This window comes from Manis javanica, chromosome 10, assembly GCF_040802235.1.
Source record: "Manis javanica isolate MJ-LG chromosome 10, MJ_LKY, whole genome shotgun sequence".
NCBI lineage: Eukaryota > Metazoa > Chordata > Mammalia > Pholidota > Manidae > Manis > Manis javanica.
In genome coordinates, this window is record NC_133165.1 from 29,645,938 (window position 1) to 29,663,379 (window position 17,442).

At 43.1% G+C, this 17,442-nt stretch overlaps 1 pseudogene; it reads right to left on the reverse strand.

Annotated features, from left to right (window-relative positions):
- Nucleotides 1–2,657: 2,657 nt before the first annotated feature.
- LOC108409676 (cytochrome P450 3A12-like) overlaps nt 2,658–17,442 on the reverse strand; it is a 47,273-nt pseudogene continuing 32,488 nt past the window's right edge.

A 17,442-nucleotide genomic window follows, 5' to 3' on the forward strand; every position in this document is an offset into this window, starting at 1 on the left:
ACCTCAGCCAGCATCCTGAGGAAGCTGGTGACCAGCAAATGGCCTGTGGCTCTGTGATGTTCCTGCCACTCTTGCAGTGCTGAGAGCTCTGCTGGGAAGCGGGGCTCCTCACAGTGGTGGCACTGGTGGTGGTGGCCCATGTGCCCAGAACCATTCTCCAAGTTGCAGCTATATTCACTTAATCCTCCCGGTAGCCCCTGAGGGAGGTGCTCTTACCATCCCTGCTTCCAGGTGAGGAAACTGAGACTCCCAAATGTAAATCACTAGGTCCCCTGGCTTCTCAGTGGCAGAGCTGAATCCAGGGAGAGCCTGCCCCCTCGCCCCTACATCCTACTGGCAGCAGTAACCTTTACCCTCCCATCAGGACAACCGCTCAACCCTGCCCCTTGCATGTGTGTCCACCCACCCCGTCCACACGCACACACACCCCCACCTCCCTCCCTTGCCTGGGGCTTCCAGCTGACAGTCATGCCCCTGGGCAGCCTTCAGCGTTCTCTGCACAGCCATCCAGCCCCTGTGTCTCTGCAGTGGCCACCTTCTCCTCTCACAAATTACTATAAAACTTGGTGGCTTAAAACAATGATTTTATTGTCTCGGTTTCTGTGGGTGAGGAACTCAGAAGTGACTTAGCTGAGTAGTTGAGCTTTGTACCTCCTGCTTGGGTCTCCCATGTGGTTGCAGACAGGCTGGGGCTGGGGTCATTACAAAGGCTCTCTTCCCATGTCTGGGTTGGAAAGACTCAAATAGCTGGAGGCTGCTGTGCCTGGGCTTCCTCAGACATTAGTGTCTTCCTAGTTGTGGGGTAAACTGCAGAATTTCCAGAATCTCCCTCCTGGTCTTAGTCCATTTTCATATCATTAGGTGTTTACCACCGCAGCCTCCCGCAGCCTACAGGGCAAGGGGTGGAAAAATAATGGCCATTCTATCCTCCCCTCTGTTCTTGCTACATTATCAGTCTGGCATCTGCCAGTCACCAAGGATGTGCCAACGGAGTTCCTCCAGGAAGGGGAGGGGCAGGAAGTAGAGAGCACACCAAGGCTGTAGAGCACAAGCAGTGGCCAGAAGAGATGGACAGGCCTGAGCCTGGCTAGCAAATTCTAGCAAACTGTGAGCAATAAAAATGGTTTCTCCCAATCTACCCTTTCCCTTGAGTTATTTTGGTTTCACTGGTTTCATAGGGGATTTGCTGGGGAACACCCTCACCCAGGAGCTAAGCTAGTAGATACAGAGACAATGATACACAACATAGACAGACAGATAGATGACAGATAGATGGATTATATAGATGGATAGGTGAATAGATGATAGACTATGACTGATAGACATGGAGAGAGGATACATAAAATCATACATTCACACATACACACATGCAGTACCACACGTTCAAGGGGTTTCTTCATCTTCCAACAAGTTTCCATGGAGAGGATGAATCTTGGCCAGAAGTCACCAGTGTGGAAATTCGGACCCAGCAGAGGCCCTCCTGCCCCACAGCCAGTTGCCACTCTGCAGAATTCTCAGCCAGTCTGTCACAGGAGAGGCAGTGAATCCCTGAACTAACCAACGTTGGCTCGGCATTTCCCTAGTCCCGACTATCTTTGACCCTTGAAGAGGGAAACCTGTCTCAGCCTAGCTTTTCATGTATCCCGGGCACCACGCAGCCTGCACACCACGAGAGAGTCTTGTCAAAACTCTGGGACCAGCAAGTGATTCCGAGGGAGGGCTGGAGAGAGGCCCCGTGAGCGCGGTGGGAGCCTGTCCCTCAGGCCCTACAGTGCATCCCCCAAGGCTGCCCCCCCTCCGCGGTGACAAAGGGCCCTCCTGGAAGGGGGATGTTCACAGTGCTTGGGGAAAGGCTTGATCAGCATCAGCTGTGACCCCAGTGATTTCATGCTGAAACCTCTGTGAAAGGTGTTTGCAGTTATTTTCCAACATGGCAGATGAACCTGGAGCTGGCAGCACTGGAGCTCAACTTCAAAACCAGTACTGGCCTCCTGAGGTCTGGGGAGAGTAAGTCTCTGAAAATAATAGCTGACAGGTACTCAGCGCTCCGTTTGCTCCATGGGCTGATTATCCAGGAAGGAAGGACAAGGCAGGGAGAGTAGGGAAGGGAAGAGAAGGGAAGGAAAGGAAGGGACCAAAGGGCGTGGGAGGAGGAAGGGTGCAGAGGGGAGGCAAAGGGGAACAATGAGCTCCTGATACCAGCTGAAACTGTCGCATGCTGTTCGCTTTTCTGCTCAATGAATTGACCAATTGACCATCTTTCCTTCTATGTTCACTGTGTTAAGGCCCTGGGGAGTTGAGCTCGGAACACAGAGGTATAAGCAAATCCCTCCTTTCTCCCAGAAACATCAGGGGAGATTAATTGAAAACACCAAATCATATATATATATATATATATATATATAACATTTAGTGCCTCAGCTGAGTGTTACAAGAGATATTTGCTCCAAAAAGGTAGAATTAAACTATGCATATACTTGCTAAGCAACAGGCAGAGTCATGGTGGAGTAACTCTCACCTATTAATGTAACATTGGATTTCTGAGAAAGGCCCCCCACCCAGTGACTGGGATGGTCAAGAACATTTAGTCCCTGGAGCTCAGTGGTTGGTTCTATAGATTCCCCCTAATGTACATGAAGACATCAGATAATGCTTTGTGAAGATGTTTATTGTCTTGATCAATGTAAAACAGTATAGAAATTCAAAATAAAACATGTTATAATTATCACTGCAAAAATTCCTGTTTTCATCAGAGTTGGCTATGAAATTGTTGAGAAATTTCATTATTGATCAGATCTCAGGAGGAGCAGAAGGTGCTCACTTGGGGTGGACAGAGAGAGTCCAGAGAACCAGGTAAGCTGGCGCTCATTAGTGTCCTCCTGCATGTTACCAGGATATATAATACTCCACTGGGACACCAGAAAGTGAAATGAACACTCAGAAGCCCTACTCATCACGTGCACTACATTAACAGCCTCTTCATCCCGGGTTTTATTCACAGAGTCAGCTGAGGTCTCTGGTGTTGTGGGATCCAGCTTCCCCGAGGAACAAACCGGAATCTTTAGGAAAAGTCAGACGCTACTCAGATTCTGTCTCTCAACTCAATCTTTAGAACAATGGGATTTTGCGGTTGAGTAAGTCCTTGATTGCTTAATTTCAAGGGGATCTGCCACACGTAATCAAAACGTAATCAAACATGAAAACCAGTTAATGGAGCCAGCCAAGAACAGAAGCAAGTAGACAGGATACTGTGGGAATTTATATATAAAGTATAAAAAAAAGCAGATGTATAGTCACATCTGCCTTGATGGTTTGTTTATGGTTCATGATTTGTAGTCAAGACAGAAACAGTAGCCAAGACAGAAAGAGTTTCTCTGTTCGTTCACCATGAGGATTTATTCGTTATCCTTCAGAAGGTGAAACTGTTGAGAGTTGGACTTAATCAATGATTGTGCATGGAAACCCCAATATTGTTGTTAACAACTATTTCATCAATAAATATGAGAGATGCCTTCTCGGCACGACTCTTGCGCTGTCACGCCTTGAGTCCCCTGGCTGGTCCTTAAGATCTTCGACGACCAATCGCGTCTCTTCCCTCATCTGCAGGTCAGAGACAGGGAAGGGACCCGATAGGATACATTAATAATACAAACATCTAACAACTATTTTTAGCATCATATATCTTTGATTCTGTTTTCTTAAACTACAATTCAACGTCTTCTGAAGATATAAGGGCAGACAGGATATCTATTTTTCCTTGCATGAATTTTAATACTTGCATCTTTCGATGAACTGGTCTATTTAATTTGTTATAACATACATGGACTTACAATTCTTTGCAGTATTCCCTTATTATCATTTTCTACAATTAAATTTTTTCCACTTTTATTGAGATAATGGACATACAGCAGTGTATAAATTTAACGTGTAAAACATTATGATTTGACTTACATAAATCAGGAAATTATTACCACTAATAGTTAACACTATCATCTCACATACATACCAAAAAGAGAAAGAAAAGAATTTTTCCTTGGAGTGAGAATCCTTAGCATCTCCTCTCTTAACACCCCTCATGTGTGCCATGTGACAGCATCAGCGACTGTCACCATGTCATACGTTGACATCCCCAGCACCTGTGCATCTTACAACAGGACCACGTTCCCCAGCCCCCTCCCTGCTGTAATTCTCTGCACTTATTCTGTGAGCTGTGCCAGGACTGGACGGTGAAAGCTCATCTGTCATTCAGTCAACAAATTATCTGTGGAGCAGCTGCTATGTACCAGGACAGAGACACAATCATGTTGGCTTGAGGTCTGTTATAATTTAAAGTTTAAGTAAAAAGGATGAGTTTTTAAAAATGTAAGCCAAATTCTTAGCCATTAAGGCAAGTAATTCTGAAAAGCCACATCAAGTTAATTTTGTGTATGTTGAAACCTGCAATGTGATCCTGTGGGGGTAAACAGATTTTATGGCAGGGCCACCCTCACTTCTAAAGCATCCCATTACCTAACCCAGTAGAACCATCCAGATCATGGCACAGGTCTCAGGAGGCATTACGCCTGTTTTCTAACATCTGGCCCCTGAGTGTAGGGTAAGTGGTGAACTTGTGAAGACCTGTAGGATTTGCACTGACACTTTGAGTGCCTTAAATCTCCATCACTCCTTCATGTGGGGGCCCCCAGCAGAGTCACCTTGTAATCTCTGTGACTTCCGGGCAAGCACACTATCCTGGGAGGAGGGAAGTACCTAGCTGTGCATGGCCAGGAGCTTATGGTAGGGCCTGCCCATCCCAGGCTACTCTCAGAGCCCACGTTCCTGTTTGTTCACACTTATAAGACAGCCACACAGCTGCGCTAAAATCACAAATGACAGGGAAACCCTGTCCATCCTCCTCCTCTCCCTGAGGGCCTGCATATTAAATGCATGACTGTGCCCACACACCCCTCCTTCCTGTGCCCTGGAAACCGAATTTAAACTTTGCTCATGTTCAAAGGCCTGTGCATAATCACATCACAGTAACTGCAGGGACCACAGGTGACCTTTACTACTGGCTGTTTGTAAAGCCACACAGTGCTCCATAGCTGAGGACCCCCAGAGCCATCCATGGCTCCAGATAGGTTCTCTGGCCTATGGAGCAAATGATTCCTTGAATAGAACACATTCCCTTAGACAAATATAGACATATATATCTCTTAGTTAAGAAAAACTCTCAATTAACATTATTTATCCAGTGACTTATCAGTCTGACCTGTGTTTCTTTACAAGGTTTGAAGGAGAAGTTCTGCAGGACTCTGACGATAGCAAGTTTCATGTTCAGGAGAGCGAACCTCATGCCAATGCAGTTTCAGGGTCCAGTTCCAAAAGGCAGGTATGTGTATGGATTTATGCTGTCCTTGTTCTTCTTACTGAACCTGGACCCACAATAGTAGATGAAGACAAGTTAAAGTAACATGAGAACCACAAAGGTCCACAGTGGGTTCTCACCCAGGCTCCCCAGCCAGGGGTGCACAGGGCCACGCTGTGGGTGAGTCAGGATGTCCCACCACACAGGCACTTGGTGTGGGAGCCCCTCCCGTCCCCTCTGCCCTGCAGGGGCTTTCAGTCTCATTGAGAAGATGAGATGAGTGCTGTTTAAAAGAAATTCACCTTTGAATGCTGAAATGACATTCAGGGTGGAGAGATGCTCACACTCAAAGGCAGGTAGGAAATGAGGCTGACTGAAGGAAGAGGGGCTTCCTGTCTCCCCCCACCACTTACCTGGCCAGATGCTCACAGAGGATGGAGCAGGAGACAGGCCTCCAACTACTGCAGGTGGTATTTCCCCTTCTCTCCCCTTCCTTCCCCCCCCTGCTCCTCCTCTGCTCCCCCTCCCCACAGACCGGCTGAAGTCAGGTCATTCACGTGGGCAGCAGGCTCTGCTCTGCTGCAGTACAATCCCTGATCTCCTTGTCTGTCTGTTGCACTAGCTTCACATTCCTCCAAGGTTAGACCCATGAGTTGTTCAAATCTCACTCCTCCATATCTGATTACTTTAAGGAAAAATGTGGATATGAGGAAAGTGATAATGGCATTGTAGTGATATATTAGTTAAAGAGTCATTATTATTTGGAAAACATTCTCGAATAGATACAAATGATATGCATGTGCCTTTGAATACTCTGGGAATTAGGACAGTAGCCTTGGTGTGTGGGTGGAGTGGCTGACATGGGTTGATGGTGGCCGGGCAGGCAGTGGGCTCACACAGATGCACTGAAAGTATTCCACAAACGTGTCTAGGGAAATGCTTGTGTATATGTCAGATAACACATATACTTGAGCCAAAACCCCTCCAAATAGGCATTCTTTAACCATTAGATCCTCACTGCCTGACCCCATCCCTGACACACAAGGGTAAGCACTTACTCTGTTTGATGCCTGAATGAATCAAAGAGGAGGACAGTGAGTGGCCTCTGAGTTGTGGTTGTGAAGATGCAGGATGGGGAACTGATGAACATGGAGGAACCACAGAGGTCCTCTGGTCCAGAAAAATGAGGGCGGCTCTAATCTGACATTGTCGTTAGCAAGTACTATGGGTAGATGCTATCCTAGTACTGGGGAAACCTTGGCAAACAAGACAACATCCCGCCACCCAGGGGCTTCTAGTCAGGGGCCAAGAAGCCTACATCCTAGGTAGTGCCCCAGAGTTCATCCCAAATTCTGCTCACATACACAGTACACAGGCAGCATCGGCTCTATGCAGAACTCAACCTGTGCTCAGAGCAGACCTTGGTTCTGTATTCCCAGAAAACCAAGCTCCAGGCCCGTCCAGGGAGGAAGTCTCAGTGTCTGAGAAGCATATGACTTCATTTTGGAAGAGTCACCCCATACCATACAGGAGGGAGCTGGCACGGGACTGCAGCCAAGGGCAGTCCTGGGAACCTGTGCCCACCTCCCCCACAGCAGGGGCTGCTCACCCAGCAGGGAGTGGGTCCCACAGGTCCTCAGCCTGCTCTCTGCAATAACTCAACAGCAAATGGGGGATTGTGGTAAAAAAGATGGTGATACAGTATGGCAGGATGGAAAACTCCTCCCACATATACATGAAGGAAGCAACTACAGCAAATTCAACTAACCCTGAAAACTATCTGAAGACTGCAGACCATCCACACCTGGTGAAGAAGAGAAAAACACGCAGAGAAGGGTAAAGGCAGAGCCACAGTCCAGGACCCAAAACCCTTCTCCCATTCTAGCCAACAAGTAGGAGTGAGCAGAACAGACTGGGGAGAGGATGAGTGCTCAGGAACCCTGAACACCTGGAGATATGCTCTGGGAACACAAGTGCACATTACACTGAGCCTCAGTGATGATCAGGGATGGACCCCAGGGAGATTGGGAGCCCTTGGAGGACTGAGACTGCTGCTGCTTGTGGCAGTAGGCACACTCGGTCAGTCCCACTGAGACTCAACACAGAAGCAGCAGTTTGAAAAATATGTCAGCAGCAGGAAGTGTGCCAAAGGGTGTGGATTGCTGGGAGCTCTCTCTGAAGGAGAACAGACAGGTGGATGATGCTCCTCCAGCCCTTTTGAGCAACTCCTTGGGTTCTCACAGGAGCCTGCTTCAGTTGTTCTAGTCCTTAGTTGATGGGTCAGGCCTGAAGCACTTCCCTGTGCACCCTCCCACCTACATGTGTGGCGCGCTCCAGCCAGCAGTCATTAGACACTGCTGCCTTGCAGGAAGACGAAGACCTTCCCCTATTCCCAGTCCTCTCTCAGCCCTAATGCTGAGGCATCTATAGGACCCAGCTCCAAATGCAGAATCCATCTCCCTTGTGGCTCAGCCTTGTGTCACACTCCCTTGTGTACCTGCTGTACCTGCGCCACTGGCCCTGCAGTGGCTGCCATTTGCTGCCTGGCAGGCAGAAGGAGGCCCTGCTCACAATGATCCCTGCAGAAGCACTGCACCCCATGCAGTGGGGAACCCTGAGGGAATCCTTCAACCTTTGCTGACAGAGACCAACCACTGCACCAGCAGGCAGGCTGAAAGGCTGTCCTGCCCAGAGCCCACCAACAGGAACTGGGGCTCCACCATAAAGGAGAACCAGGCACTTGTGAGAAAAGAGTCTTAAGCTTCTGGGAACCACAGGATGACACTGCTTTCTCGACCAGGAGGCAGAGCTGATCTATCTAATCTACATCCTTAATTGATGGGTATAGAAAGGAAGATATACAGAAACCAAGAAAAAATGAGGAGGCAGAGGAATATGTTCCATACAAAAGAACAGGATAAGACACCAGAAAGAGGGCTAAGTGAAGTGTAGATTACCAATTTTTTATAAAGATTTCAAAGTAACAGTCATAAAGATGGTCACTGATCTGAGGAAAAGAATAGATGATTTCAGTGATAATTTCATCAAAGAGATAGAAGAATTGAAAAGGAGCCACTCAGAGCTGAAGAATACAATAACTGAAATGAAAAATAAAAAGGAGCATATAAATAGGAGATTGCTGGAAGTAGAGGAGAGACTCGATGAGATGCAAGTTACAGAACAGGAAAACAACTGAGCTGAGGATTACAGAGGAAAAAAGGTTTCTAAAAATGAGGGGATGCTAAGAGAGCTGTGTGACAAATCCAAATGAAACAATATTCACATAACAGGGGGCCCAGAAGGACAAGAGAGAGTCAAAGGAGTACAAAGCCTCTTTGAAGAAATAATAGCTGAAAACTTCCCCAATCTGGGGAAGAAAATAGACACCCAGGTCCTGGAGGCATAGAGGGCACCTAACAAAAGGAACTCCAGGGAAGCAACACTAAGGGGAACTCCATAAGGCCACCAGCAGATTCCTCAGCAGAAACTTTACAGGCCAGAAGGGAGTAGCATGAAGTATTTAAAGTATTGAAAAGGAAAAGCCTATCACTAAGAATCCCCTACCCAGCAAGGTTACAAGTCTCTCCTCTACTTCCAGCAATCTCCTATTTATTTCCTCCTTTTTATTTTTCATTTCAGTTATTATAAGAATTGAAGGAGTGCTTATAAGTTTACCAGATAAACCAAGGCTAAATGAATTCACCACCACTAAACTGGTCTTACAAGACATTTTAAAGGAACTTCTGTAGATGAAAATGTTCATAAGTCTAAATATTTTCATCAGTGAAAATAAACCTGCAGTAAAAGTAGTAGACCAGTTACTTACTAAGCGAGTATGAAGTTAAAAAACAAAAGTAGTAAAATCAACTATACACAAAATAAGTCAAGGGATACACAAGAGATTTAGGTTTGACATCTTACACATAAATTATAGAGGCAGAAGAAGAATAAAAAAGAAGTACTTTCAGATTGTGTTAGAAATAGAGTGACCATCAACTTAATATAGGCTGCTTAATAAAGGAAACAGTCTATGAACCTTATGGTAACCACAAACCCAAAAAGTATGATAGATACACAAAAGAATTTAAAAAAGAAATCCAAGCATAACACTCCAGAAAATCATCAAATAATGAGGGAAGAGATAATAGAGGAAGAATGGAACAGAGAGAAACTTCATAACCAAAAAGAAAACAATAAAATGACAACAAGTATATACCTATCAACAATTACCCTAAATGTTGGTGGACTAAGTGCATCAATCAAAAGATACAGGGTGGCAGAACAGATAAAGAAACAAGACCCATCTATATGCTGCCTACAAGACATTTCAGACCTAAAGAAATACACAGACTGAAAGTCAGGGGATGGGAAATAATATATTTCATGCAAATGAAGAGAAAAAAAAACAGAAGTAGCACTACTTTCATCAGATAAAATGAACTTCAAAACAAAGAAAGTAACAAGAGACAAGGAAGGACATTCCATACACAAAGGAGTCAGTCCAAGAAAAGGATATAACAATTTTAACTATCTATACACCCAACATAGGAGCACCTAAATATATAAAACAAATACAAACAGACCTGAAATAGGAAATAACAGCAGCACAATCATATTAAGAGACCTTAACACCCCATTTACATCACTGGACAGATCATCCAGACAGAAAATAAATAAGAAAACAGAGACATTGGGGAACATATTAGAACAGATGGACTTAACAGACATATACAGAATGTTCAACTCCAAAGCAGCAGGATACACATTTTTCCTAAGTGCACATAGAACTTTCTCCAGAATATATCACATATTAGGACACAAAAAGAGCCTCAATAATTTAAAAAGATTGGAATTGTATCAAGCATCTTTTCATATCACAATGGTATGAAACTACAAATGTATTACATGAAGAAAACAAAAGAAATCACAAACACATGGAGGTAAAATAATCAATGGCTCAATGAACAAATCAAAGATGAAATCAAGCAATACCCAGAGACAAATGAAAACAAAATACAACAGTTCAAAACAGGTGGGCTTCTGCAAAAGCAGTTCTAAGAGAAAGTACATACCAATACAGGCTAACCTTAAGAAAGAACAGCAATCCCAAGTGAACAGTCTAAATTCACAAATAAAGAAACAAGAAAATGAAGAACAAATGAAAACCAAAGTTAGAAGGAGGGACATAATAAAGATCAGAGCAGAAATAAATAAAATAGAGCAGATTGAAAAAAATCAATGAAACCAAGAGCTGGGTCTTTAAGAAGAGAAAGAAAATAGACAAATCACTAGTTAGTTTTATCAAGAAAATTGATGTTGGGAAAATTGGATAGTTACATGCAAGAAAATGATACTGGGTCACTGTCTAACTTCATACACAAAAGTAAACTTGAAATGGATTAAAGACATAAATATAAGACATAAAACCACATAACTCTTAGAAGAAAACATAGACAAAAATCTCTTGAACATAAGCATGAGCAATTTTTTTTCCTAGACACATCTCCTTGGGCAAAGGAAACAAAGTAAAAATGTACAATTGGAACTGCATCAAACTAAAAAACTTCTGTACAGCAAAGGACAGTATAAGCAGAACAAAAAGGTATCCAACAGTGTGGGAGAATATATTCATACATGGCTTATCTGATAAGGGTCAACATGTAAAATATATAAAGAACTCATATGCCTCAACACCAAAAAATCAAATGACCCAAGGAAAAACTGGGCAGAGGACCTGAACAGACATTTCTCCAAATAAGAATTCAGATGGCCACCAGGCACATGAAAAGATGCTCCACATTGCTAATCATCAGGGAAATGCAAATCAAAATCAGAATAAGATATCACTCAGACCAGTTAGAATGTCCACTATCCTAAATACAAGAAGTAATAAGTGCTGGTGAGGATGTGGAGAGAAGGGAACCCTCCTACACTGTTGGTGGGAATGTAAATTGGTGCAGCCACTATGGAAAGCACTATGGAGTTTCCTCAAAAAACTAAAAATAGAAATAGCATATAACCCAGTAATTCCACTTCCAGGAATTTACCTGAAGAAAACATAATCTCTGATTCGAAAAGATATATGCACCCCTATGTTTATCACCACACTTTTTGCAATAGCCAAGACATGGAAGCAACCTAAGTGTCCATCAGTAGATGAATGGATAAAGAAGAGGTAGTACATATGCACAATGGAGTATCATCCAACCATGAGAAAGTAAGAAATCCTGCCATTTGGGACAACAACAATGGGCTTAGAGGCATTATGCTAAATGAAATAAGCTAGATGGAGAAAGACAAATACCATATGATTTCACTTATATGTGGAATCTATAAATAAAAACTAAATAAAACTGAACAGCAATAGATTCATAGACACTGAGAAGTGACTTGTGGTTACCATGGGGATGTGTTGGTGTGGGTGGGTGCGGTGGGTGATGGAGATAAATGGGCACAAAAATCAATCATAATATAAGTTGGTCATTGGGATGGAAGTGCATCATTAAGAATATAGTCAATGGTTCTGTAACATCTTTCTATGTTGACAGATAGTAACTGCAGTAGTTGGGGTGAGGATTTAATAAGGTGAGTAACTGCTGAATCACTGTGCTGCATATTTGAAACCAATATAATATTGTATATCAACTATACTTCAATTAAAAAAAATGTTTAAGACCTAATCACAGCCAATGTTTAAAAACATGGAATATGGGAACATTGGTGTTAAATTTAGAGAGTGCAAGAGAAAAGCAAGGAAAACTAAAAGGAAAAAACCCTATACACATAAAATTACACAGTGCTTAAGCATATTATGATATATGCAAACAATCACACCCACATACAGGATTTTTTTAATAGTTTATAGTTTAATAAGGTAAGGTTAAATGTCAAATAAGGTATAATACCATTCTAATTTTAAAAATATATATATATATGTCCTAAAGGACAATATCACAACATAACATAATTATGAAACCTGTCTTAGGGTGTTGGTACTGTAGACAGCTATAATTTTCTATTTCTAATGCTAAGGGTGTAACATTTTAGCAATACACAATGATTATTCTTGTAATAGAAATCTCCCAAAAATGAATAAAAATATGTACAAATAAATGATTGCATAACCACTTGTTTGTCATCTCTGCTACAAGATGTCAAAATATGCTCCAACCAGAGAGCACAGCAGCTGCGCAGGAACCAGCGGGATGCCTGCCGGGAGCTCAGGCTGCTGCTCTGCCTCTCCTAGTTTAACCAGAGTGTATGTTTCTAGGGGGATCACGAGAAGATGACGGCGTGAGTAGTTCAGAGGAAATCTCCTCCCCAAAACATATATATTTACGAAAATACAATAAATACAACTATCCTAAAAGAGACACCAGTGGATGCAGTACAACAGCCAGGATACATCTACATCTGTGAGAACTCAGCATCACATGAAGAGGGTAAGATACAAGCCACGGCCAGACAGGACCCGAACACTCCCCCACCCCAAAACCTGGCGGGAAGAAAGGAGTCGGAACGGGGAGGGAGTGAAAGCCCAGGACTGCTAAACAACCAGCTCTAGAAATCCACACCTGGAACTCAGACACAAGGTGCACGGGGTGCTGGATATTAGAGAAACAGAAAAGCAAATCCTGTGAGCAGTTCCCCGCAACCAGTACCCCTGAGACAAAAGAAAGCAAGTGCTTTCTGCAAGTCTTAAAGAGACAGGGACCCCATAGCTGGACGAAGTTGTCCTGGCACAATTAGCCAGCAGCTGGGAATCCAGGGGAAACTTAGGCGCCCTAAACCCCAGGGAGGCAGTGCAGCTCTGAAGCCCCTCACGGTATGAAGCAGCCTGCCAGTCATTCCTCCAACTGTCGTGGACCCCTACACACTGGCCCAGTAGTGGGAGAGTGGCAGCGCGTGCCGGGGATGATGGTGCCAGAAGGGACTGAGAGCAGATCCGTGCACCAATGGCACCAGAGGAGACCAGTAGAGGCTTGTGCGAGCCCGCAGCAGCATGACCAAACAGCCTGGGCATGGCTTCGGGGTACCAGTGGCAGGGGAGCCAGAGGAGCCCGGTAGAGGCCCATGTGAACCTGCAGCAGAGCCAGAGGGAACAGGCACGCTCCCAGCAGCTGACCGGAATCCCAGCCCAAGGCACAGCCGCCCAGGCCAGGCCCAAAGGCTGCTGCTGGCACAGAGTTGCCTGGCAGGGTTGCCGCTAGCACGGAGGAGTGCACCTGGTGTGCCTGCCACTCCCCACAGGGCTCTGTGCTGCTCTGATGGACACCCCTCCCACAGCAGCTTAGGGGACTAACCCGGTGGCTGCTCCACGAGTGCGGGTAACCATCACAGGCAGTGGAGAAGTGCAAGGCATCCAGCAAGCAGGAAAGGACTTTCTTCTCCAAGCTGACACACCTGTAACCTGCCTACAGCCACTGCTATCACCATGAAAAGGCAAAAAAAATATGGTCCAGTCCAAGATAGTTCAAACAACACCTGAGAAAAGATCTGCAGAGGCAGAGCTAACCAGTCTTCCTGAAAAAGAATTCAAAATGAAAATTATAAACATCCTGACAGAGCTGCAGAGAAATATGCAAGAGCTAAGGGATGAAGTCTGAAGGGAGATTACAGATGTCCAGAGGGAGATTACAGAAGTGAAACAAACTCTGGAAGGATTTATAAGCAGAATGGATAAGATGCAAGAGGCCATTGATGGAATAGAAATCAGAGAACAGGAATGCATAGAAGCTGATGCAGAGAGAGATAAAAGGATCTCCGGGAATAAAACAATATTAAGAGAACTGTGTGACCAATTCAAAAGGAACAATATCTGCATTATAGAGGTGCCAGAGGAAGAAGAGAGAGAAAAAGGGATAGAAAGTGTCTTTGAAGAAATAATTGCTGAGAAGTTCCCCAAACTGGGGGAGGAAATAGTTGCTCAGACTACAGAGGCACACAGAACTCCCAAGAGACAGGACCCAAAGAGGACAACACCAAGACACATAATAATTTAAATGGCAAAGATCAAGGACAATGACAGAGTATTAAAGGCAGCCAGAGAGAGAAAAAAGGTCACCTACAAAGGAAAACCCATCAGGCTATCATCAGACTTCTCAACAGAAACCTTACAGGCCAGAAGAGAATGGCATGATATATTTAATGCAATGAAACAGAAGGGCCTTGAACCAAGGATACTGTATCCAGCATGATTATGATTTAAATATGAAGGATGGATTAAACAATTCCCAGACAAGCAAAAGTTGAGGGAATTTGCCTCCCACAAACCACCTCTACAGGGTATCTTAGAGGGACTGCTCTAGATGGGAGCACTCTTAAAAAGAGCACAGAACAAAATACCCAACATATGAAGAATGGAGGAGGAGGAAAAAGAAGGGAAAGAAATAATCATCAGACTGTGTTATAACAGCTCAATAAGCGAGTTAAGTCAGACAGTAAGGTAGTAAACAAGCTAACCTTGAACCTTTGGTAACCACGAATCTAACGCCTGCAATGGCAATAAGTACATATCTTTCAATAATTACCCAAAATGTAAATGGACTGAATGCACCAATCAAAAGACACAGAGTAATAGAATGGATAAAAAAGCAAGACCCATCTATATGCTGCATACAAGAGACTCACCTCAAACCCAAAGATATGCACAGATCAAAAGTCAAGAGATGGAGAAATATATTTCATGCAAACAGCAGGGAGAAAAAAGCAGGTGTTGCAATACTAGTATCAGACAAAATAGGCTTCAAAATAAAGAAAGTAACAAGAAATAAAGAAGGACATTACATAATGATAAAGGGCTCAGTTCAACAAGAGGATATAACCATTATAAAGATATATGCACCCAATACAGGAGTACCAATATATGTGAAATAAATACTAACAGAATTAAAGGAAGAAATAGAATGCAATACATTCATTTTGGGAGACTTTAACACACCACTCACTCCAAAGGACAGATCCACCAGACAGAAAATAAGTAAGGACACAGAGGCACTGAACAACACACTAGAACAGATGGACCTTATAGACATCTATAGAACTCTACATCCAAAAGCAACAGGAAACACATTCTTCTCAGGTGCACATGGAACATTCTCCAGAATAGACCACATACTAGGCCACAAAAAGAACCTCAGTAAATTCCAAAAGATTGAAATCCTACCAACCAACTTTTCAGACCACAAAGGTATAAAACTAGAAATAAATTGTACAAAGAAAGCAAAAAGGCTCACAAACACATGGAGGCTTAACAACATGCTCCTAAGTAATCAATGGATCAATGAACAAATTAAAATGGAGATCCAACAATATATGGAAACAAATGACAACAACAACACAAAGCCCCAACTTCTGTGGGACACAACAAAAGCAGTCATAAGAGGAAAGTATATAGCAATCCAGGCATATTTAAAGAAGGAAGAACAATCCCAAATGAATGGTCTAATGTCACAATTATCAAAATTGGAAAAAGAAGAACAAATGAGGCCTAAGGTCAGCAGAAGGAGGGACATAATAAAGATCAGAGAAGAAATAAATAAAATTGAGAAGAATAAAACAATAGCAAAAATCAATGAAACCAAGAGCTGGTTCTTTGAGAAAATAAACAAAATAGATAAGCCTCTAGCCAGACTTATTAAGAGGAAAAGAGAGTCAACACAAATCAACAGAATCAGAAACGAGAAAGGAAAAATCACGACGGACCCCACAGAAATACAAAGAATTATTAGAGAATACTATGAAAACCTACATGCTAACAAGCTGGAAAACCTAGGAGAAATGGACAACTTCCTAGAAAAATACAACCTTCCAAGACTGACCCAGAAAGAAACAGCAAACCTAAACAGAGCAATTACCAGCAATGAAATTGAATCAGTAATCAAAAACTACCCAAGAACAAAACCCCCAGGCCAGATGGATTTACCTCAGAATTTTATCAGACATACAGAGAAGACATAACACCCATTCTCCTTAAAGTTTTCCAAAAAAAATAGAAGAGGAGGGAATACTCCCAAACTCATTCTATGAAGCCAACATCACCCTAATACCAAAACTAGGCAAAGACCTCACCAAAAAAGAAAACTACAGACCAATATCCCTGATGAACGTAGATGCAAAAATACTTAACAAAATATTAGCAAACCGAATTCGAAAATACATCAAGAGGATCATACACCATGACCAAGTGGGATTCATCCCAGGGATGCAAGGATGGTACAACATTCAAAAATCCATCAACATCATTCACCACATCAACAAAAAGGACAAAAACCACATGATCATCTCCACAGATGCTGAAAAAGCATTTGACAAAATTCAACATCCATTCATGATAAAAACTCTCAACAAAATGGGTATAGAGGGCAAGTACCTCAACATAATAAAGGCCATATATGAAAAACCCACAGCTAACATCATACTGAACAGCAAGAGGCTGAAACCTTTTCCTCTGAGATCAGGAACAAGACAGGGATGCCCACTCTCTCCACTGTAATTCAACGTGGTACTGGAGGTCCTAGCCATGGCAAAAAGACAAAACAAAGAAATACAAGGAATCCAGATTCGTAAAGAAGAAGTCAAACTGTCACTATTTGCAGATGACATGATATTGTACATAAAAAACCCTAAAGACTCCACTGCAAAACTACTAGAACTAATATTGGAAATCAGCAAAGTTGCAGGATACAAAATTAACACACAGAAATCTGTAGCTTTCCTATACACTAACAATGAACTAATAGAAAGAGAAATCAGGAAAACAATTTCATTCACAATAGCATCAAAAAGAGTAAAATACCTAGGAATAAACCTAACCAAGGAAGTGAAAGACCTACACCCTGAAAACTACAAGACACTCTTAAGAGAAATTAAAGAGGACACTAACAAATGGAAACTCATCCCATGCTCCTGACTAGGGAGAATTAATATTGTCAAAATGGCCATCCTACCCAAAGCAATATACAGATTTGATGCAATCCGTATCAAATTACCAACAGCTTTCTTCAATGAACTGGAACAAATAGTTCAAAAATTCATATGGAACTGTCAAAGATCCCGAATAGCCAAAGCAATCCTGAGGAGGAATAAAGTGGGGG